The 22,918-nt window shown below is 40.6% G+C and overlaps 1 protein-coding gene across 2 annotated transcripts in view; it reads right to left on the bottom strand.

The window, feature by feature from the left end:
* UBE2O (ubiquitin conjugating enzyme E2 O) overlaps positions 1–22,859 on the bottom strand; it is an 86,205-nt gene extending 63,346 nt beyond the window's left edge. The window contains exon 1 of one of the 2 annotated variants that reach the window (XM_032792831.2): positions 22,598–22,859. The gene's annotated coding sequence lies outside the window, so the exon portion shown is untranslated. The remainder of the gene's footprint in view (positions 1–22,597) is intronic. The other variant, XM_032792829.2, reaches the window with a different exon arrangement.
* Between the last annotated feature and the right edge of the window lie 59 nt (positions 22,860–22,918).

Genomic DNA, 22,918 nt, shown 5'->3' with positions numbered 1-22,918 from the left:
GACTCTAGGACTGGAAGGGACCTCGAGAGGTCATCGAGTCCAGTACCCTGCCCTCATGGCAGGACCAAATACTGTCTAGACCATCCCTGATAGACATTTATCTAACCTACTCTTAAGTATCTCCAGAGATGGAGATTCCACAACCTCCCTAGGCAATTCATTCCAGTGTTTAACTACCCTGACAGTTAGGAACTTTTTCCTAATGTCCAACCTAAATCTCCCTTGCTGCAGTTTAAGCCCATTGCTTCTTGTTCTATCATTAGAGGCTAAGGTGAACAAGTTTTCTCCCTCCTCCTGATGACACCCTTTTAGATACCTGAAAACTGCTATCATGTCCCCTCTCAGTCTTCTCTTTTCCAAACTAAATAAACCCAATTCTTTCAGCCTTCCTTCATAGGTCATGTTCTCAAGACCTTTAATCATTCTTGTTGCTCTTCTCTGGACCCTCTCCAATTTCTCCACATCTTTCTTGAAATGCGGTGCCCAGAACTGGACACAATACTCCAGTTGAGGCCTAACCAGCGCAGAGTAGAGCGGAAGAATGACTTCTCGTGTCTTGTTTACAACACACCTGTTAATGCATCCCAGAATCACGTTTGCTTTTTTTGCAACAGTATCACACTGTTGACTCATATTTAGCTTGTGGTCCACTATGACCCCTAGATCTCTTTCTGCCATACTCCTTCCTAGACAGTCTCTTCCCATTCTGTATGTGTGAAACTGATTGTTCCTTCCTAAGTGGAGCACTTTGCATTTGTCTGTATTGAACTTCATCCGGTTTACCTCAGACCATTTCTCCAATTTGTCCAGATCATTTTGAATTTTGACCCTGTCCTCCAAAGCAGTTGCAATCCCTCCCAGTTTGGTATCGTCCGCAAACTTAATAAGCGTACTTTCTATGCCAACATCTAAGTCGTTGATGAAGATATTGAACAGAGCCGGTCCCAAAACAGACCCCTGCGGAACCCCACTTGTTATACCTTTCCAGCAGGATTGGGAGCCATTAATAACTACTCTCTGAGTACGGTTATCCAGCCAGTTATGCACCCACCTTATAGTAGCCCCATCTAAATTGTATTTGCCTAGTTTATCGATAAGGATATCATGCGAGACCGTATCAAATGCCTTACTAAAGTCTAGGTATACCACATCCACCGCTTCTCCCTTATCCACAAGACTCGTTATCCTATCAAAGAAAGCTATCAGATTGGTTTGATATGGTTTGTTCTTTACAAATCCATGCTGGCTATTCCATATCACCTTACCACCTTCCAAGTGTTTGCAGATGATTTCTTTAATTACTTGCTCCATTATCTTCCCTGGCACAGAAGTTAAACTAATTGGTTTGTCGTTTCCTGGATTGTTTTTATTTCCCTTTTTATAGATGGGCACTATATTTGCCCTTTTCCAGTCTTCTGGAATCTCTCTTGAAAAATGATTTCCTTTAATCTCTTAATTATCTATTAATTTAGGGTAGGTATCCCCTTGTTTTTTTTATGATTTAAAGTCTCTTACAGTGAGATAGTCCTAAGGTACAACAATCAAATCAAGTCTCCCCTGGTTTTGCTGGGGGTCTCCTTGAAGGATTCAGAATTGGATAGCTAGTTTACTCAGGTTTTAACTGAAGGACAGGCTAAGAAATTCTTAATTTTCTCACCCAGGAGGAGCAGAGGGTATGTTTTTCCTCATGTAAGCTACCTGAAGTTCCGCCTCAGGTATAACTACCATTCAGTCGTGTGGGACACATTACCAAGTAAATCCTTTGGCTCCTTACTAGGACTGCAACCAAGATATTAATTGATGCCAGCTTTGATAGTGGCGGTGGCGGCTTTGTGACGGATATCTGTCTGCTAGGAACTGCAGAGACTCACCAATTCATTTCAGGTCAGACACCAAGTGCTAAGCACCATCAGCCTGGACAAGATATGAATGAGGAAAATGGCCATTTCCCTTCCCACTAAAAACGGGAAATTTTCTTTACTTTTTCACTTTGTCTTTGGATCAATATGGAAGATCTCAAACTAACAGGAGAAGACAGTACCCGTGGATCTTAAATAGGAATCAACCTGTGTACATAAAGTGTTAACTACCTCACGGAACTTTTAGATTAAAGCTCAAAGCAACAGAACATGGAAAATAATTAAACTTTATAATTAAAACTTTAGTCTAACTTTTTAGAGAAGACTTTGTGGAATGAAGCTTGAATTGGTGTGGAACATATTCATGGGACACTGTCAACTTAACTATAGTGTGATCTAACATTTACAAGACACCACCTTCTTAAAGCAAGAGAGGTGTAAGTTTAAGCCAAATTTATTGGTTGCTATTTAAGCTGGTTTACATTTTGCATTTCCTTCAGCATCGTCCCACTGAAATGCAAAGCTCGTTTCACTTTCAGGCTCTCAACCTTGCAACATTTGGTTTCCAATCAACTACAGCGGAATGTTAAAGTGTTTTTAATCCATTGTAATATTGTATTGGCCATAAGGCTGTAAAATAATCTTTTAAAAATATATGAATTTGGGGGCAAGTTTAAATTGACATAGTAAGGAAAATTTCTCTGTTTGATTTATGACCTACACTGTCATAACTTGGGACCTTGGAAAGGTTAGGGAAGACTACCAGTAGCACCTCTCAGCCACCGTTAACACCCCTCTTCAAAGCACTGCATCAATTGATGTTTGAATGCCAGTTAGCAAAACTAGGAACTGAACGTGGAGTCGCTGTCTTACAGATTTCTAAAGGAAGAGCTGTACTCTCTACCTACCACAGAGCAAGCTGTCTGGCTGAGCTGCCTTTCAAGAAGTGTTGAATTTCTTTGCCACTGTGAAAATAAGCAGCCTCCAAATCTACTCTTATTCTTTTTAGGAGCTCCATGCAAAAATGTTTGTTTTGACAGTAAGTTTGTAATTCCTCCTAGAGGTAGTTTCAGTTCAGAGTTAACCTCTACAGATAGCTTGTTATTAACAGAAATAACTGCACTCCCGTTATGATTCAGCTACACATAAAAAGAAACATTGGCCATGCAGAATACGATCGTTCGTCAGTGCTTGAATCGAAGTTAAATTGTTTGCCATAGCAATGTTCCAGAATCATATTTAAATTATATGGTCACTACATGCACAGAAGTCAGTGGTAAGTTTTCTTGACAAGTCACAACTAGGACAACATTTTCGTAAATGAATTAGCTTAGCCCATTGGAGACTTTGCTAGTATCTTATCAACCTGTTTAATAAGACCACCTGCCATCAATGCAATTGAAGAAAGATGCTCCACGCAGTGAAGTTCTCTTCTAGCTCCCTGAGACACAAAATATATCTAAGGGTACATCTACAGTACGAAACTAATTCGAAATTGTTCTATTTGAATTTTTGGAAGTGATTTTTATACATTCGGTGTTGTGTCACCCCACTAAAGCATGTGAATTCGGTGGAGTGCATCCATGGTACCGAGGCTAGCACAGTATGTTTGAACAGTGGTACCCTGAAAATCAAAACCAACATTTTGCTTAAAGCTGAAACCTGTATCTTAAAAAAAACACAACTAAGTTACTTTAAGCAGATGAAGCTTTTGATGAGGCAACTTTAAATGTGACATTATCAATTAGAAGCCATTACTTTTCCTATAATATTGTTTATTGTTGTAAATGATAGCACCCTTCTCTTCTGTCTCAAAGTATTTTAGTAATTTCAGAAAGCTATAGCAACAAAAACAAACAAACAAACAAACAAACAAACACTCAGTCCCCCTCCTCTTCCACCACACACCCTGACCACATGGACATTTTTGCAAAGTCCAACACATGAAGTGTAGAATGAACCAAGGCAAATAACAAGTCTGATTCGGGGGGTGGGGGGCGGAAAAGGGAAATTGAACATCTGTAGCCCATGCCCACAATGAACCAGGGCGCACACATGGAGGAAAAAATATTTTGGTAGGGAAAAAACAAAACTCTGGCACCCATTTTCAGAGAGCAATTATGAAATGATGAATAATTATGGAAAATACTGAATTGAAAAGCATACCATCAGATATTAGTGACACTCTGAGCACGCAAAGAGACAACACTTTCATGATTCACAAAAAACCTAGAACTTACCACAAAGTAGTGGAATTGGAGAAGTTCAGCTTTCCCTGAGAATATAAGTCATTCTATTAGAGGAAATCAAACCATATCCATCAGTGTGATGCACAAAAGCAATTTTTGGGAAAGGAACACAGATGCTTCAACTGCATGTAGAGTTCTGCAAATCTGCAGATATCCACTTTACATCCGCAGATATCCACGCACCAGGTTTCCGGATCACGGATCGGACGCAGATACACATTTTGTATCCGCGCAGGGCTTTAAATGCATGAAGAAAGTATGTATGTTTCAAAACAAAATCCATAAAGGAAGATTGATAAATAGTTGCAGAGTTTGAAAGACCTATGATGCAAAGCAAGGTAACACCTTGATCTGACAAAAGATACAGATGGCCAGCTCCTGCCACATTATAGCTTCTCAAATACACTGTATGCTGTTTACACACAATTGATGTTTCAGTGGTGTGTCCTTCACCCCCCTCACACCCCTCCTTGTTAATATGTATTGATGCCAAGATGGGTTAATGTACTAATGTTTCACCTCTAAAGGCCAGGGATTAAATCATGGCTTTTAGGTCATAAATGAAAATACGTGCAACTGTTTCACCCTAGTCCCTAGCGGACATTTGTTCATATTGCAAAACCACTGCACAACTTAACATGACAGGCAGTCTCTTCTCCAGAGAGGCCCAGGATGGGAACGGAAGCAGTGCTGAGAGTCAAGGACAAGTGAGATACAGCAGCAGTGTGGGGGAAGCTTGCCCAGAACAGCATCTGCCCCAACAAGGAAACATATGAAAAATTCCCCACCTTTACCTTGTCCCAGAACAACAAAGTTTACCTGAATTCTACTACACTTGAAAGCAGAGTTCACCCAGACGACTGGAAGTATATTAGGAAAAATAATCAAAAGGACATTTGTTCACTGAATTGCCCGATTGCACACACCGCCTCCTCCTTGATGGCCAAGTGATCCAAAGCCCTATGTTCACCTTGATGGCATTTGTCCATTTGGATGCAACATAACAACTTTGGAACACTGGATCCAATCAATTCCAACCTGATGTTCTTGGCATCAATGGACAGAATCCTATAAATGCAGTTCTCCCGCAAAGCTCATAGAAAACCTCCAGCACAAACAGAATGTCTTACAAAGTTCTTGGGACCTTTCATTCCTGTGGCTGTTACATAAATCCATCAAGCCAACACATTGCTTTTGGCATAGAGAAGAGATTGATCTGCAGTGCACAGAAATGAGGCTGCACAAATAACTGCTTAGTGTTATTACAAAATGCCCTAATTGTGGAGACTCCTGTTTGAGAGCTCTCAAGTCTCCAGAGAAAAAAGCTTTTGTGACCCCTCTCTGGTCAACTGAATCCATGAGCCACACTTAGCTGGAAACATACACCACTCAAAAAGTAAAATAGTGATAGTTTTCAGTGGATTTTCTTGGGATGGCAGCAGGAAGAAAGAGAGTCAGCCATGTAATCACCACCTCTAGTGGCCAGCCCATTCAGTACTTTCACCGAGAGTTTCTCCAGGTAATGACCAGCACTACTCATCAATGATAGATTAAGAGGAGATCAAAGCAAACAAATTAGGAAAAAAAACAAAACAAAACAAAAAGGTAAAAAAGTCAAAATTTATGCTGATTGCATCTCTCTCTAAGTGATGAGCCACATACACCAACCGTACTCCTCTAGACGCGGTGAGCAATCTGTGGCGTATACCACATTGGCTGTTGCTAGCGATATCAGATACTTTCCAGATTTAGGCAGGTAGGGCTATCACAACCTTTTTGACTGCATCGGCACTTCTGACAGTCTCTCCCAGGACGTAAACACTGACAAAAAGTCCAGCCTCATTCCAGCTGCTTTGCACTGAATAAGCATGCTATGGGAGTTCAAAGATAAGAGTATTTTCTCTGTAAAACCGCCTTGCTTTCATGGTCATGCATGCCTTAATCACAAAGACTGCAATAATCTGAAGAGAAAGCAGCTGCGTGGGGCAAAAACAAAGGAGAAACCAAAGCATCACAGTGGAAGAGATTAAATTAAGTCTAAATGCACATTGCGTTTTTTCCATAGGCATGCCAATTAAATAACAGAATATGGTGAATTAACAGGACATTGAACTAATGCCACGTTCACTATGCTAATGTAAGACATAATTCAACTGTGAAAAATTTCTTTAACTATTGTGAAAGAAAGCCAGTAAATTGAGACTAATATATAGGGCTGACTCTTTGGCTTTAACTTATGCCATGGAGAAGGGAAAACACAGCCACAGCTTGATTAAGGAAAGGCCAGAACTTTTCCCAAACCTTAAAGCATCAATGCTGAAAAAAATTTATTAGAGATGGTTTCTCTCACACTTTCTGCATTTTTTTTCTTTTCTCATCTAATTAAGGAGCTTTAGATATACAAACAAGGATCAGAGTTTCTGAAGTGGTAGCATGTTCTTGTTATTTATTCCATATTAGTTATTAGAGTCCTCCATTTAGGAGCACAGTCACACAAAATCTATTAGATCATCGAATCAATCCCTCTTGATGATAAAGATACATTACCCTGACAGAAGTGGCGTTGAATACTGAACTGGAAACAACTTGTTCTTAGACAAAAGGAAAAGAAGTGCAGGAAATAGAAGGCTGCACAAGTCCCTGTGGCATCAACTATCTCAATGATTTGAGCTTTATACTTTTAAGAGACCAATTCTACTCGGCCTTACAAGTGCAGAAAGGATGCGAAATGCTATCAAATCAGAATTCTCCATTCATTTATATCCACTGTAGCATTTTATGTCCGTTTTCCACTAGTATTCATGTTTATACAAGGTGGAAGGCAGCAGAGAATCAGGCATTAAGACAACCCATTATTCACAAGCAAAAAAAATATAAAAATAAAATGCAGCCCTTTTTATATTTTGTTACAGCAGAATAACCTAACCAGTGCTTAACACTTTACCATGATAGCCATTACAGGGCAGATTTACTTTGTGAACTAAAGGACGTCTTGTGCTGATACAGGACAAATTTCTAACCCCACATAAAACTAAACAGAGGAACTTTCTAGTTTGGGAGACCAAAGGGCAGTTGATAAACTAATTCAGCAACACGCGCCAGAAATGTTCTGGGCGAATAGCTGGTTATTGTAAAACTGTACGATCAATACAATAAGCCACTACAGAAAAAAATCTATGTAGCTTTCATGGAAACGATGATAAATGGCAACAGGTTCACAGCATTGGTGGATATGCAAAGAGACATCAAACATCTTTTAGCTAGGATTAGATTAGTTTAGTATCTTAATTAAACAAATGTATTAAGAAGGTGGTTTAGGACGCAGATGTTTAAGGTCTGGGGTAAATATTTGTGCATTGGGTTTGATTATTCTCTCCCATTCCGATGCTGCATGGTACCTCACCAGTTACCCTGGCATTTGGGTAATCCTTTATGGCTAACTCCCTTTCTTTCATCATCATTTTGCCCTCTCCTTTTTAATTACACCAGAACTAGGAAACAACTAGAGGATAGGGAAGAGGAATCACACAGACGCATACCTTCTGCGCTCATCATACCCAAAGATGAGCAGACAAACGAAGAGCACATATGCCAACAACTATTATTTTCTCAGAATTCCGACTTCACCTACTACAATCCTCTCTCAATATTCCTGCTAATCTGCAGCTCCTCACACCTTCCCAACACTCAATAGTTATTATATGAGAGAGAGCAGATTGCTTTTTTAGGTATCATCAAATGTTGGGACTTGAATGTTAGTCAAGTGCTAGTCACGTAGAGTTCTAATAGTTTCTCTGAGCAGTATGGCCAGGGATTTTTTTTTCCCTTTGAAGAATGCTCACCAAACCAGGCTACAAACTATGGTTCAGAATAGGAAAATTTAATCTCTGTTTACCTGAAAATTTCCCCTCTTTGAGCAATAAAGGTCCACGGATTCATTACGATGGGTAGTTCAGCCAGTTTGCAGCTCAGGGCCAGAACCAGACCTATGAGCCACAGGCAGCAGGGGAATGCCCTTTCCTCCGGAGTTTCTCCAAGTTGAGATAATTTCCACAGCCAGGACCATTCAGATCTACTTTCCCTAACTACAGAATTTGTGTTAAATATACATTGGAGAAAAAAAGCATAATGATTTCTCTTATTACAAAGCATGTGAAATCCTCCCAACAAACCAAACCCAACTCTTTGGATGTCAATTTCCCTCTTTATTCTGGATGATCCATTTCTCTCTGGGGTGGGCTGCATCTGTGGACATTGTTACTCAAAGTAAGGACATTTTCTGGTAAGCACACCTCTTTTCCCACTGTAATTCATGCTAAGGTCCACAGATCTGTTACAACAGGATTTTCACAGCAGTGAGACTTCAGAGTGGGAAGCAGAATCATTCCTTATATTCTGTATTTGGGAATGTTTACATACAATATACATCCTCCCTCTTCCCCTGGGCATTAGGATGTGGAGAAGACTTCCAACAAAAATGCCACTGGCTAAACACTGGATGACCCAAATTTCAAATATGGTGAATGTACAGATGATGGCTACATGGCTGACCTCAGTAAAGGAGACAAGACAACTCTCTGAGTACAATACTGGATCTCAGAGAAAGCTCAACTTCAAAAACAGAAGGGGAAGCAGAGATGAGAGGACAATCTCCCTAAAAGGCAAACACAGTCTGGGTCGCTGCTGGGAATTAGACAGAAAAATGACGAGGCAACATGTTAAGTTGGATATTTAAAACAAAATGTTGACTTTTCCTTTATTAAAGCGCTGGCTGAGCTGCCTGATACTGGGGGTGGAGGGGGAAGGAAGAGACAAGGACATCAAGAGGGTGGGGCATTCCCCTGCTGCCCATGACTGACCGGTCTGATTCTGCCCTCACATGGCAAGCAAGCTGAAGACCCCATTGTAACAAATCTGTGGACCTTAGCATGGTGAAGAAAAACAACAGCGTCCATTCTGGTCAGAGAACTCATCGTAGGTATGTTAGTTATAATTGTGCTTCACCACACTTTCACTCAGGGCTAAGCTCTACAATCAGTTCATTTAACTAGTGACTAAGATAGATTCTTAATACCTCTTGGATTCTATAAAACACCTTGAAGGTATTAAACATCCTTCCAGAAGCTAACGGCCTATTACACATTACTGAATACATTTCTAATACAAAATGTTTGAGACAGCCTTCCAAAATTGTCATAAAAGTTTTCTAGACCACACAAAAGTATCCTTGCCTATTCTTTAGCATTTTTCCCATTACCAAATCATCATGCGAGTTTACTTGCTAATCTTAAAAAGTTACTCATCACAGCAAACGAACAGACCTTTGCAAAGGTGACCTGAGCTCCAGAATCAGTAGGGATAACCCTTAAAACTTGAATGTAGACTGTGATTGTATAGTGGCAACATGCTGCACCTATACAGCACGTGATCCGATGTGCTATGAAAGTCATGGAGGAGAGATAATATGTCCAGAACAGAAGTCTCTGGCTGTCTCTGCACTGAGAATTTTCAAGAAGTTTCCTAAAATTAATACAGCTCAGGTGCAGCTTTAGAAGTGTTTTTATTACCATGCTGTCAAACCTAATTAGAGCAGGTCTAATGAACAGAGTACTTAACACAACAGCAGCCCACCTTCATTAGGGCTCCCAATATCGCTACCACCACCTGATAGCTGTAGTGTGAGCAATACTGGGAAATTTTTGCCAAGTTTCCCAAATGGAGAAATGGCCACAGAGGTCCTGCGATATTAGTGTTTGGAAAATGCTTTGAAGATTAAAAGTGCTAAGTAAGCGCTAAGTATCATTATCAGCAGAGAAACAGAACCTTACGTCTTAAAACAAAAATGATTCGTACATATAATCCCCTTTCATTCTCAAGAAAATTGTAATAGTGTCTTTTGAAAAGTAGGTTAAAAAAGAATAATGATGGAACTAATTCCAACCCCTCTACCACTAATGTATTTTACTCTACATAGGAGATTCATCTTCCACTGAATGCGATGGAAATATCACCCAGTTATTTTTAATAAAAATGATAAACTAAGCCAGTAGAAAATCCCCTGCTTCAATCTAAAGAACAGAGTTGAGGCCTTCTCTTTTACCTGGCAATTAATTAGCCCTCTTCCCTCCTGGTCTTTGCTTCTCCCTACCTAGCCTCCTTACTAGTCAGAGCCCCATCCTTCATAAAAGGAGCATCAACATCACAAGAAGTGATAAGAACTTATCACCTAAGCAGTGTTTGATGTGTGCTGAATGAGGAACTGCAAGTGGTGCAATTTTTATGTTATAAAATATCTGCTGCTTAATGGAGGAATGCCAGACCCATTTGGTTTCTGTTCATCTCAGAAGAGAGACATGAACGGAGGCTGTGAAATGATAGCATTGCAAATGCAAACTGAAGAGAGTTTTCTGTTTAAAATTTACTCCTGGGGGAAAAAGCTCACACACTTATAAGGGTTCGTGTGATATTGATTACTCTCTTCCCCTCTCCAGCTTTCCCACAGTTCCTGATCTTCATACCCCTGGTTGCCTTCATACTGTGTTTGGCCATTTCATACTGGGCCACGGCACCCACAACTGCAACAAATAAAACAAAGGCCACAATTTTTAGAACTGGAGGCCTAAAATTGAGACTAAATCCATATTTAGGACCCTAAATAAATGACACAATTTTCAAAAGGACTCAGCACCCAGCAGCTCCATGTGATCCCAAAGGGTGGGTGGCTGCTCAAAACCTTTAAAAACCGGGCCACTTGTTTAGGAGCCTAAGCTTAGGCACCCAATTTTGAAAGTCTTGACCAATTGCTGAAAAATACACAAGACAAATGAGCTTTCCAGCTGTGTGTTTATCTGTTCCCCAATACACCTACACATAATTAATCTGGGATACACAAGTGCTGGAAACGACACATAAAGGGCATAAACCTCACAAAAGTGTGCAGTTCCTATAAAGAAAGGTATAGAGAGGCCAAAGCAGTATTTGATTTCGTTTCTAATTATTCATTTGTTATTAAATGCCAATGCCTGACCTTGTATAAGACACAGAAGGAGATGAGGTCACTGCCTCAAGTAGATTACTAGCCAATAAATGTCCTCATTCCAACACGTTATTACTTCTTTCACTAGAGGATGCCAATAATGCTGAACATATGAATGTTAACGTATTTAAAGTTAATATAGTATGTACGTACACTTACCTATATGCCCCCACAGTGAAAACAAATTAGACATAAAATGGATGATTTATTTGGAAAAAATATGTAGTTGGTCAGATTTTAAAAATCTGACCCTCTTGGCCTTGTCTCTTAACCTTCCTATTTGTAAAAATGGCTATCCTGTGAAAGAGGAAAAAATACTGAATTCGGTGCTTACCCGACATATCTCCTTTAGAGTAGCTGAACTGCACATAACAAAAGCCAAATCTCTATATTCTTCCCCACCACAAATTGGTTTGTCGGTGTCCAAAATGGATTTGTAGGAGTTATAGAGGTGTCTATTCCAGTATTTTTACAGAGAAGATTTTCATCCAGTGGTTAAACTTTCAATGAGGGTTTCACTTTGTCAGATTCTTTGTGGAGCTTGAACAATGTCTTACAGCAATGAGCCCATAACTCTGCAGTCTGAAGACAAGGCTCAGTGCTGCTTTTATAGCTGTACAGACATAGACAACACACCGTAACTTTGTTATTATAGTTTTATGGCCTATTTGTTTCAATACACAGCTAGGTTCTGAAGGAAGATCCAAAACAAGCTAAGATGGAGAAAGCAAACCCAGAAACCAGTTCCGGAATGAAGGTAACCACAGACACACCAAGGACGTTAGATTCCTGTACTACAATACGGAAGTGGCACAGTCACGTCCTGGTTGTGCCTCATGGCTATCATAGGGACTTTCAGAGTCACCGTGTGAAAATGTCAGCACTGCTGTACTTGAACAAATCTTCACTCAGTTCTTAAATTTCAACTGGAACCCTACTTTCTGGCCAGGGTAATTACGTGCAGCATAGTAGAAATCCCCCTTCATAGTTTCATATTAAATCAGGTACTTGTCACTTCTTTCCCTGAATTGTTGGAGTATTGCTGTTAAACAACTAACATGCCTTACCCATGAGGTAGCTGCAGTGATCCTTGCACATACAGTTTATAAAGCACTTATAGTTTAAATGCATTAATCCTTTCACGAGAAACCTGCCAATCGTGTGTGTGTGTGTGTGTGTACGAAATCACATTTTTCTGAAACTGTTGTATATGCCATCATGTGCCAGCAATGCCCCTCTGCTATGTACATGGGCCAAACCGGACAGTCTCTACGCAAAAGAATAAATGGACACAAATCAGACATCAAGAATTGTAACATTCACAAACCAGTAGGAGAGCACTTCAATCTCCCTGAACACTCAGACTTAAAAGTGGCCATTCTTCAACAAAACACACTTCAAAAACAAACTTTAACGAGAAACTGAAGAACTGGAATTAATTTGCAAACTGGACACCATCAAATTAGGCCTGAATAAAGACTGGGAGTGGCTGGATCACTACAAAAAGTCATTTTCCCTCTGTTGATATTCACCCCTTCTTATCAACTGTTGGGAATGAAGCACATCCACCTGGATTGAATTGGCCTCGTTACCACTGAACCCCTCACTTGGTAAGGCAACTCCCATCTTTTCATGTGTTGTATATTTATACCTGCCTATTGTATTTTTCACTCTGTGCATCTGATGAAGTGGGTTACAGTCCATGAAAGCTTATGCTCAAATAAATTTGTTGGTCTCTAAAGTGCCACAACGGCTCCTCATTCTTTTTGCTGATACAGACTAACACGGCTATCCATCTGAAACCTGTATCTACTATAGTTATCCATAACTTCCAAAAACACTATAGCTGAAAGAAGGTAGCAAAAACAAACCTTATTTTTTCAGTTTATTTGGTGCATTTGACAGTACTTCCTTTATAGCCAATTTCGCTGTATCCCCTAAATAGTCAGCTTCTTTCTTTCTGAAAATACCATAATAACTAGGGCCCCACCAAATTCACGGCCGTGAAAAATGCATCACAGACTGAAATCTGGTCTTTTGCGTACTTTTACACTACACTATACAGATTTCACGGGGGGGTGGGGGGGAAAACCAGCGTTCCTCAAACTTGAGGTCCTAACCCAAAAGACGGTCATGGGGAGGATGATTATTGTAGGAGGGTCGTGGTATTGCCACCCTTACTTCTGCGCTGCCTTCAGAGCAGCATCCTGCCAGCAGCAGAGAAGTAAAAGGTGGCAATACCATATGATGTCACTTTTACTTCTGCACTCTTGCCTTCAGAGCTGGGTCAGGACCCCTACAGTTACAACACCATGACATTTCTGATTTAAATATCTGAAATCATGAAATTTACGATTTTTAAAGTCCTATGACTGTGACATTGACCAAAATGGACCATGAATTTAGTAGGGCCCTAGTTATAACAAGCAACAGGAGAGAAGAAAAACCCTTATACATCTCAAAAAAGATGGAATTTTAAAAGGACAACAGTATTTAAAGGGAGTGAAATATGGGAAAATGACTTTCTGGAGTTAGTCAATTTCACAAAAGTCAAGTTGGTAGAGTCCCTTTTAAACTGTTGTAATATCCTGACTTGTCAAAGAATGAGGTCCCTGATAAATATGAGCTAACATCCAGGCAATGGCAAGTAGGATTTTTATGTATTTATTTAAATTTACATTTATTTGCTATTTAAACTGTCAACTTGAATTTTATTTTTTTTTAAGGAGCCTCCTAACAATCGTGGTTTCAGAATCACATAATGCTATTTTTAAAAGTGTTTTTCTTCCCTCTTTATGACTATGTTAAAGACAGACCTCCACAAATGGGAGAAAAACCTTACTGGGGAAACAGCAAAACTGAATTACACATTCAAATTCTGTCAAGTGCACAAAGCAAAACTGAAAAAGCTAGTCTCTCTCATCTTCCAGTTCTAGTAACTGGAAGTGTGCCTTGTCATAGTAGGTACAAAGATTTCAGAGAAGAATGTTGTTTTCTAAGATGATGATGTTCCATTTTAAGAAAAAAGAAGCACATGGTGGGGAGGGAACAGGCAGAGTGGAAACAATGAAGCAGGTTCTTCCTAGCCAGCATTTAAGGAAGGTGTTGTCAACCTTCAGAGCCTTTGAAATCCCTCAAGTAATTAAACAGTCAAGTGGGATGAGGCTTTTAGCTTTGCAAATGTCAGTTATTAACATTGCTCCTAGCGCCAACACAGACACCAAACATTAAAATTATGTCTCTCTTCTTTGACGAGAAGTGGGATCTGAGGGAGGGATATGGAAAGGTGGTGGAAGGGGAGGAAAACAAGTGAAATCTTGTCCTCAAAAGCATCTGTCAGAAAAATTCTGCTGTTTGAACTCCATGCAAATTCTCCAGGAGAGATGACAAATTTAAATTTTCAGTGCTGCTTTAAACTGCTTGTCTGTGGCTGCCTGCTCTCTGACTTGCATAATGTAAATGAAGGAGGATTTCTTATGAGGGTTGCAGCAAAAGCCTCACTCACATACGAAAGTACTTTAACGGCTGGACTGGACTTTCATTCTCTTGTCTCGGACATTTAACAAACGTTGAAGTTATTTTTTATTTTTAGTAGTTATGGGAACTTAACAAATGGATGTTATTTTTCAGTTAACTGATGTCGTGGTGAATGCAGCTGATTTGCTGCAGAATCAACACTAGAAAAGAGATGCTACAATTCAATGCATTTCTCTGATAAAAAATTTTATAAATATTAAAAATAAAAATGGATTCAGTTTGGCATAATTATGTACGGATTTCTTGGTTTGCCTATAATTCCACCACTTCCATGCACTTCATACTATGTTATTTTCCTATCTTTAATGTCTCAAAATAACCCCTCAAGGAACAATGCTAGCTGTTATTTAAGTGGTTTTGATATTGCAGGCTACACAAGGTTTCATTTTTATTATAAAATACTTGTGATGATCCCTGAGGCCTGGTCTACACTGAAAAGTTGTATCAGCATAGCTACATCAGTCAAAAAAACTACACTTCTGACCACACAGTCCTGACCACAGCAGCTACTGAAGAGGGCGTCTGTCAACATAGCTAACTTCATTTGGTGATGTGATATTCCTACACCACAGAAAAAACTCTTCTGTCAGCAAAATTCCATCTACACAACGGAGTTATACCCGTCTAGTTATGCGGACATAGCTATGCCATAGCATTGACACAGCCATAGTCTCCATAGTGTAGACATACCTTTTGTCTATACAGCCAGAGTCAAACAAATCAAAGTCCTGAACCTGCAGAGCAAAATGGACAATCAAGTCAAGTGCAAATAACTTTGTAATAGATATTCAGAAGGCTGGAACAGGTTATCCACTAAAGTGAATCAATTTTTCCCAGAACTGCAAAAATTCCAGTAAGCCTTCTCCTCTTCTCTAACCGCTGCGAATGTCAGGTGGTTCCTACAAAATCCCCAGAGAGACCAACTGGAATGTCAGAAGCAAGAGAGGGTTAGATACAGCATCCTCTGCTCAATACAAACCAGTAATAATGGTTTGGGGGTATTACATTTGCGTACCACATCAAAACTAAAATCCTGCACAGCGATCAGCATTTATTCATGGTGCCTGACAAGAAATTATACTTATGTGACCCAGAACCATCCATCTTTACCTGTTAAAAGCTAAAATACTCTACATCTCTGAATTTCTAAACAGAAAAACATGCCAGCTGCCTTTGAAGATGGAAGGTTTCGCAGGCTCTTAATTTTTCATCCATCAGTCATGGTTATGTATCACACACCAACTTCCAGCTACGATTAACACCTAAATAACCCATACTGCATGATATGAATTAGACTGGAGAGAAAAACTGCAAAGCACAGAGTGCTGGAAGGAACGAGGTTAGGGGGAAGAGGGCTGCTGCACGTTTATCTTAAAATAATCGCTGGGCACCTTCTCATCATGTTGCCCCTTGCTAGTGGATGGCAAGTACATTTTCTACAATTAGCCAAATTACTCAGAATTTAGGATGGAGCTCACAAGGGCTGTTCCATACTCTGCAGCCTTAATTCCTACTGAAGCTATGGCACCTCATAACCTCACAGGACCAGACCGTTACCACTGACTCATTTACAGTAAACAGCACAGATTCCAGCCTTCAGGGATGGATCGCTTGATAAGTTGCCCTGTTCTGTTCACTCCCTCTGAAACATCTAGCACTGGCCACTGTCGGAAAACAGGATACTGGGCTAGATGGATAGACTATTAATCTGAACCTGTATGGCCATTCTTATGTATTTGGGTCTCAAAAGATAAGTTTGATATCAACTACAAGAGGGATAAAGAGAAGCAACACCATAGACCTTCACTAAAATAGGAAACTTTTATTCCTCACAGTGCAAATACCAGAACCATGGTAGTTTAAAAGTTTAAATCAAAACAGATAACTAAGGGACAGAATCCAAACAAAAAGAGAAGTTTTGAAATAAATCAGACTTATTTCTTTAAAAAAAGGTTTCCTGCCTCCTATTCATGACTCAGCATTTGAGGTCAAGAAATTATAGTAATAAATAGTGGGAGGGGACAGGAGAACTGTGTGAGATGGAAGCAGAGTTGGATCTGCAATGAGACTTCAGGGGTAACTAAAGAAAACAAGAAGTTATTTGACATCAACAAGCCTGATCAGTCACTGAATTAACACTGAAGAGGCGTGCTGGTTAGAATCTGTTTCCAGTGGTTCTGAATGGAACAGCAGCAACAATAAAAAACTAAGAGCAAAGTGCAGTACTAACTCATTAGCTTCACTAGCACCAGAACACAAACTTCCAACACAGTTCTGTCACTGCACCTTGACCCTGCCGTTCCAGTCCAGGATCCCCACAAATTTTTGCCAAAACAACTTGATCAGCATACTCCCGACCTACACAATAAGGACATGCAGTACCAGTGCTATTACGAGGCAATATTGGAATGGATTTTTTTTTCACTGCCAATAACCCATGCTGAGCATGATAACTGAAAAAACAAACTACCACTATAGTATGTGTCACTTGAGGAAAAACAAAATCTAGAACAGCACTAACCCATCTCCCTTGGCATGAAGGTAGATGCAGTAAGATAGTTGATGCCTCTTTTACTACTGTAGAGCAGGCACTGTCTAGTGATTAGAGCATAGAAACGGAAGTCAGGAGATCTGACTTCCCATGAACTCAACCATTGTGCCTCATTCTCCCCATCTAGAAAACAGGAATACCAGGCTTTGTGAAGATCAGACAGTGAAAAGAGCTTTGAGATTCTGGGATGAAAGATAAGAGAAGGGGAAAGTGTTTTTTAAATGGATCATGAAGAACTTATTAACATTAAATAAACTTATGCATTTTCCCTCACTACCTTTCCTAAAAGCATACAAAAGGATCTCTCAAAACTGAGTGACTCGGCAACAAAACGGCAGATGAAATTCAATGTTGATAAATGCAAAGTAATGCACACTGGAAAGCATAATCCCAACTATATATATAAAATGATGGGATCTAAATTAGCTGTTATCACTCAAGAAAAATCTTGAAGTCATTGTGGATAGTTCTTTGAAAACATCCACTCAATGTGCAGTGGCAGTCCAAAAAGTGAACAGAATGCTGGGAATAATTAAGAAAGGGATAGATAATAGGACAGAAAATACCAGGTTGCCTCTATTTAAATCCATGATAGCCCCACATCTTGAATACTTGTAGCACCTTAGAGACTAACAAATTTGTTAGTAAATAACTAACAACAAGTTTGTTAGTTAATAAATTTGTTAGTCTGAGGTGCCACAAATGCTCCTCGTTCTTTTTGCTGATACAGACTAAAATGGCTACCACTCTCAGTCTTGAATACTGTGTGCAGATGTGGTCACCCCATCTCAAAAAAGATATATTGGAACTGGAAAGGGTTCAGAAAAGGGCACAAAAATGATTAGAGTATGGAACAGCTTCCGTATGAGGTGCTATTAATAAGACAGACTTTTCACCTTTGAAAAGAGACAGCTATGGGGAGATATGATTAAGGTCTATAAAATCATGACAGATATGGAGAAAGTACATAAGGAAGTGTTGTTTGCCACTTCTCATAACACAAGAAGTGGGGGTCACCAAATGAAATTAATAGCAGCAGGTTTAAAACAAATAAAAGGAAGTATTTCTTCACACAATGCACAGTCAACCTGTGGAACTCCTTGCCAGAGGATGTTGTGAAGGCAAAGACCATAACAGGGTTCAAAAAAGAACTAGATAAATTCATAGAAGATAGGTCCATCAATGGCTATTAGCCAGGATGGGCAGGCATGGTGTCCCTAGCCTATGTTTGCCAGAAGCTGGGAATGGGCAACAGGGGATGGATCACTTGATCATTACCTGTTCTGTTCATTCCCTCTGGGGCACCTGGCGCTGGCCACTGTCGGAAGACAGGATACTGGGCTAGATGGACCCTTGGTCTGACCCAGTAGGGCCATTCTTATGCTCATATTGGGGGAGAAACTCTCGAAATGAAAGTTAGCCTGGGTTCAAAATGTTTGGGATTACTTTGCTAGGAAAATGGCTGCTGCAACTTTCAGACACTGATGCCAGTCAGCAATGACTCCATCTCTTTAGGATAGCAAATTAAATATAAATATACATAGAGCAAGAATTACGTTCAATGTGAAGACAGTAAGTGTGCAATTTAAATCAGCAAGGAGGGCAATTCAAGTTTTGCTGCATAATTTTAAGAAGGCGTTGAAGATAAGCCAGGACACAGAGAAGATGCACGCTCCCAAAACAGGAGATTTTTTGACTATTCAGCAACAAAGATTTTTAAATTGTTTCAGTGTCTGAGATTACGTGCAGAGGACAGGAAGGAAGGCTTGAAGGGAGCAGGAAGAGGTAAAATATAAAAATCTGGTGTGAATGCCAGAGTCTGTGCCACCAGAGAAGAACCTTGCTACTGATATTACTCACAAAACCGATTTAGGAAAACACTTATTTGATTCCTAAATATGGTTAATAAGCAAGCTTAATGTACTTGTTCCAGTGGTGGGGCCAAAGGGTCTTCATCCATTACCATAGGTCCTAAATTCACATTCTGTTGCAAGAGGATAATTTTACTAAACTTGGTATCAGTGTAGGCAATCATTTAAATCCAAGCAAACATTGGTCTGCAACATTTACTGCCACAAAATGTAAGCATAGGAAAGCCAAAAAGCTAGCTGGGATCAGGAATGGAAAAGATTAGTTTGTTAACACTGTCTATTCCCTAAGAAGTTAGGAATGGTGGTAGGCTTCTAATTCAGGTTGCCTGGTTATGTAGCTTAGAGAACAGCATTGCCACTTTCCACATTTGCATAAGAAGTTGGTGGTTATTTATTTTTTGCTATCCTTATACGTTGCTACAAGGGCCTTTTCTGGATTGCTGCCCTCTCTGGTGCTAAATGTGTGCACTTGCTAGTAATATTAGTTCACACTGAAAGAGCTCCTATCTAAAGATCTTAAAGTGCTTAACATACATCAATGAATTAAGCCTCAACACCTGTGTGAGGTAGAGGAGTGTCCACATTTCCACATAAGGACACTGAGGCATAAACCAAAGGCAGTCATACCTGCTAGGGGAATGCACTAGGGGAGCATGATTTCTCAACCACATTAACACACTGTGCATTAATACGACCATTCGGACCCTACAACTGCCCATTAAAAGTTCTCTAGTGCACTTTTATGTAGTGCTGTTTCAAACAACTCCCTAGTGCTCACGGCTACTCCATGGAGACATGCCCCAAGTGACTTGCTCATGGTCATAAGCGGTCAATGGCAGAGCTGGAATAAAGAATCCAGTCTGATGACTCTAAGCCTTGAGACTATCTCTAGTCCCTCTCCACTGCAAAACTGACTAATAGTAAGAAAAGTAGGCTTTTAAAAGAACTGGGAGGAGAGTGGAGAAGAATTTTAATCTCAAATCCATGATTTAACGTTATCAGGCTTTAGGTAATCAAGTCAAATACTTTCAAAGAAAGTGAAATTTGAAATCTCACAGCTAGAGGTACCTGTGCAAGAGTCAGACTCAACACTGTATTAAAAATTAGATACCCTTGCCTACAGTTGGTTATTAACACCATAAACTATTAAAATGGCAATTAATGTTCTCCTCCCAACAACAATTATGTGGCCTTTACATTTTGCATCTCTCCTAGCTTAGACAACAAAAAAGAGTTGATGTGTTAGTTTAACATTTCTGTTCTCACCTATTAGCAATGCAATGTTTGAGTTAGAAGAAATACTGGGAAGATTATTTAAAAAATGGCTTACAGCAAAAAAAAAACAAAACAAAACAAAAAAAAAAAAAACACAAACCTATTTCATGGCTATACTTCTATTGGTCTCAGGTTTTTGTAAGATACTGTTTTTAACCAAAATTAAATTGCAGTCCATCTTGTACCTGACGTTCCCATCAATTCTGTCACTGGGGCAGATTTTCAAATGGAAAGTCAATAGGACAATTTAGGCACTTCTGCATATTACCTGTATAGTCTTACACCATCACTGAAGCTATATGACTATAAAAGGGAAAGGAAAGGAGCTACTCATTTAAGTGGTCTCCTTTGAATTCTGTTACTTTCAGGACTCCTGTGTTTTCCATATTGCAATGTGATATAAATAGAACAAGGCTAACACTTTGAAATCTGACAGCTTAATGTTAGATTCCTAAATCCATATTTACACATTTCAAGAGCCCTGTTTTAGGAGCTTCCAAATGAATTTGAAAGGTTAACTTTAGGCACCGAATTTAAAAATTTTTGCCAAAGATTTTATTTGAAAAGCAATCACTCTCACTTAAGGACCGCAAATCCAAAATGAAGATTTGGGATTTAAAAATATATATATATATATATATAGTGGGTCTACCTTGTTCATTTTTCATATATTTTAAACAAGATTCAATATGCCTAGTGCCAATGCAATCTACATTTGGCTCTACTTATTAGTGTTGTGTGATCCTACCAAATTCTACTGGAATTACAAATGCATTGCTTTCTTCAACAGACTTCTGTTGCATGATTTTTGAGGAGGCGGGTAAAAGACTGTGCTAAGAGACTCATATCTTCACTTACCACCATAAAATAGCATGCAGCCTCTTTCTGTTTCGATGATAGCACAGGCCTTCTGTTCTGTGTGACACCCATTCATCCCAGGCCCCTTTGTATTATGTTAGAGTGCCCTCTCTCTCTTTTGTCTCCCATGTATTGTCAGTCACTGTGCGTAAAACCCAGCATTAGACTAACTTTGGAGAGTACTCTAAACCAGACCTCAAACACTCACACCTTGAAGCCTTTGAACCATAATGAAAGGTCACAAATTAACATGTGCAAGACTGATAGGAATAATCATTCAGAAAAAAAGTGCAACTCCATGAATCCACTTCATGTCTGTACACCACCATGTCACACTGAAATCTTTAACTGTTCAAAGCTATTGTACCTAGCACTTAACTCCTGTGTTGAGGTTTTAAAAAAATACATAGTGCATCCACTTCTCCCCAAAGAAGAGAGAATCTATTACCGGGGACTGTTTAATTCACCTTCACAGTCAATGGCGTTTACCAGTTTTCTGGACATCTTAGGCTTATTTTAAACTTAAACCAAAATCCATGAGAGACAGCTACATTTTGATCTTCTCTAAGCAGGAAAGAGCTGTATCCTCTCCAGGTTAGAGAGGCAAGGAGATGTAATTACTGCCTTTAAAGCCTCCTGAAAGAAGGGAAATATATTTCAACCTCAACAAAATTAGCATACATAAGAGGCCAATGAAACATCCCACAAGAGAGAACAGATTATAGAAATAAGGAATAATATCAATCCCATACTAAAGTGCCTCTTGATACTAGGAATAATTGCAAGATATATTTTGCCATTAAGAGACAGCTGTGCCCTTGGTATCTTACCATCTGCATAACCCCACAGGCTGGTATGGCAATTGGTGGATAAGGCCCCTGCCCCTAGGAAGTCACAATCCCTTTGTTGTTACAACTGGTGTCCCTGAGCACAGTATGCTATGCAATTACGCCAAATGTCAGGAGCGCATAGGTGCTGGACCTAGGGGTGCTGCAGCAGGTGCTGGCTTGCAGTGGTTTCCATTCTACACAGGGTTTGCAGTTTGGCTCAATGGCTCTCAGCTCCCTGGTTCCAGCGCCCCTGCATGAGTGGGTGCATGTGGGGCAGGGTGCGCACATGACTGAGGAGCTCCATGGAGCCATCAAGGTTAGGGGCGATGATCGCGAGGAAGCCTCCCTGCCAGCGCCGAGGTCCGGGATTGCCGCGAGGGGCTGGCGGATCGCGGCTGCGGGGTGGCAGAGCACGAAGGCGCGGGGTGCAGCTTGCCGGGCCCTGGGCTGCACCGCTCCCACGCGGGGCGCGAGCCCGGGTGGGCGCGGCCGAGCCTGGCGGCCCCTTGCGCATGCAGATGAGCCGCTCACCTTGGTCTCCTTGACGTGCTGCTTGATGCCCTCCGGGTACCACTGGACCCGCACGTAGCCGCGACGCAGGGGGCTGGCCCGGCTCTCCTCGGCCCCGCCGGCCCCGGGGCCCCCGCACTCCGAGCCCCCCGAGCTGCCGGCCCCGGCGCCGCGGCCGCCCTCGTCCTCCTCCGAGTCGGAGTCCTCGCCGTGGATGAGGCGCACCAGGCCGAAGCGCACCGAGCCCCGGTAGCGGCCCGACACCAGGTCGTGAGAGAAGAGCAGGCGCTGCGAGCCGCCGGGGGGCGCCGGGGCCGGGGCCGGGGCCGGGGCCGGCTCTGC

The sequence above is a fragment of the Chelonoidis abingdonii genome, chromosome 13 (genome assembly GCF_003597395.2).
Source record: "Chelonoidis abingdonii isolate Lonesome George chromosome 13, CheloAbing_2.0, whole genome shotgun sequence".
Taxonomy (NCBI): Eukaryota; Metazoa; Chordata; order Testudines; family Testudinidae; genus Chelonoidis; species Chelonoidis abingdonii.
This window is presented reverse-complemented; position numbering and strand designations above follow the sequence as displayed.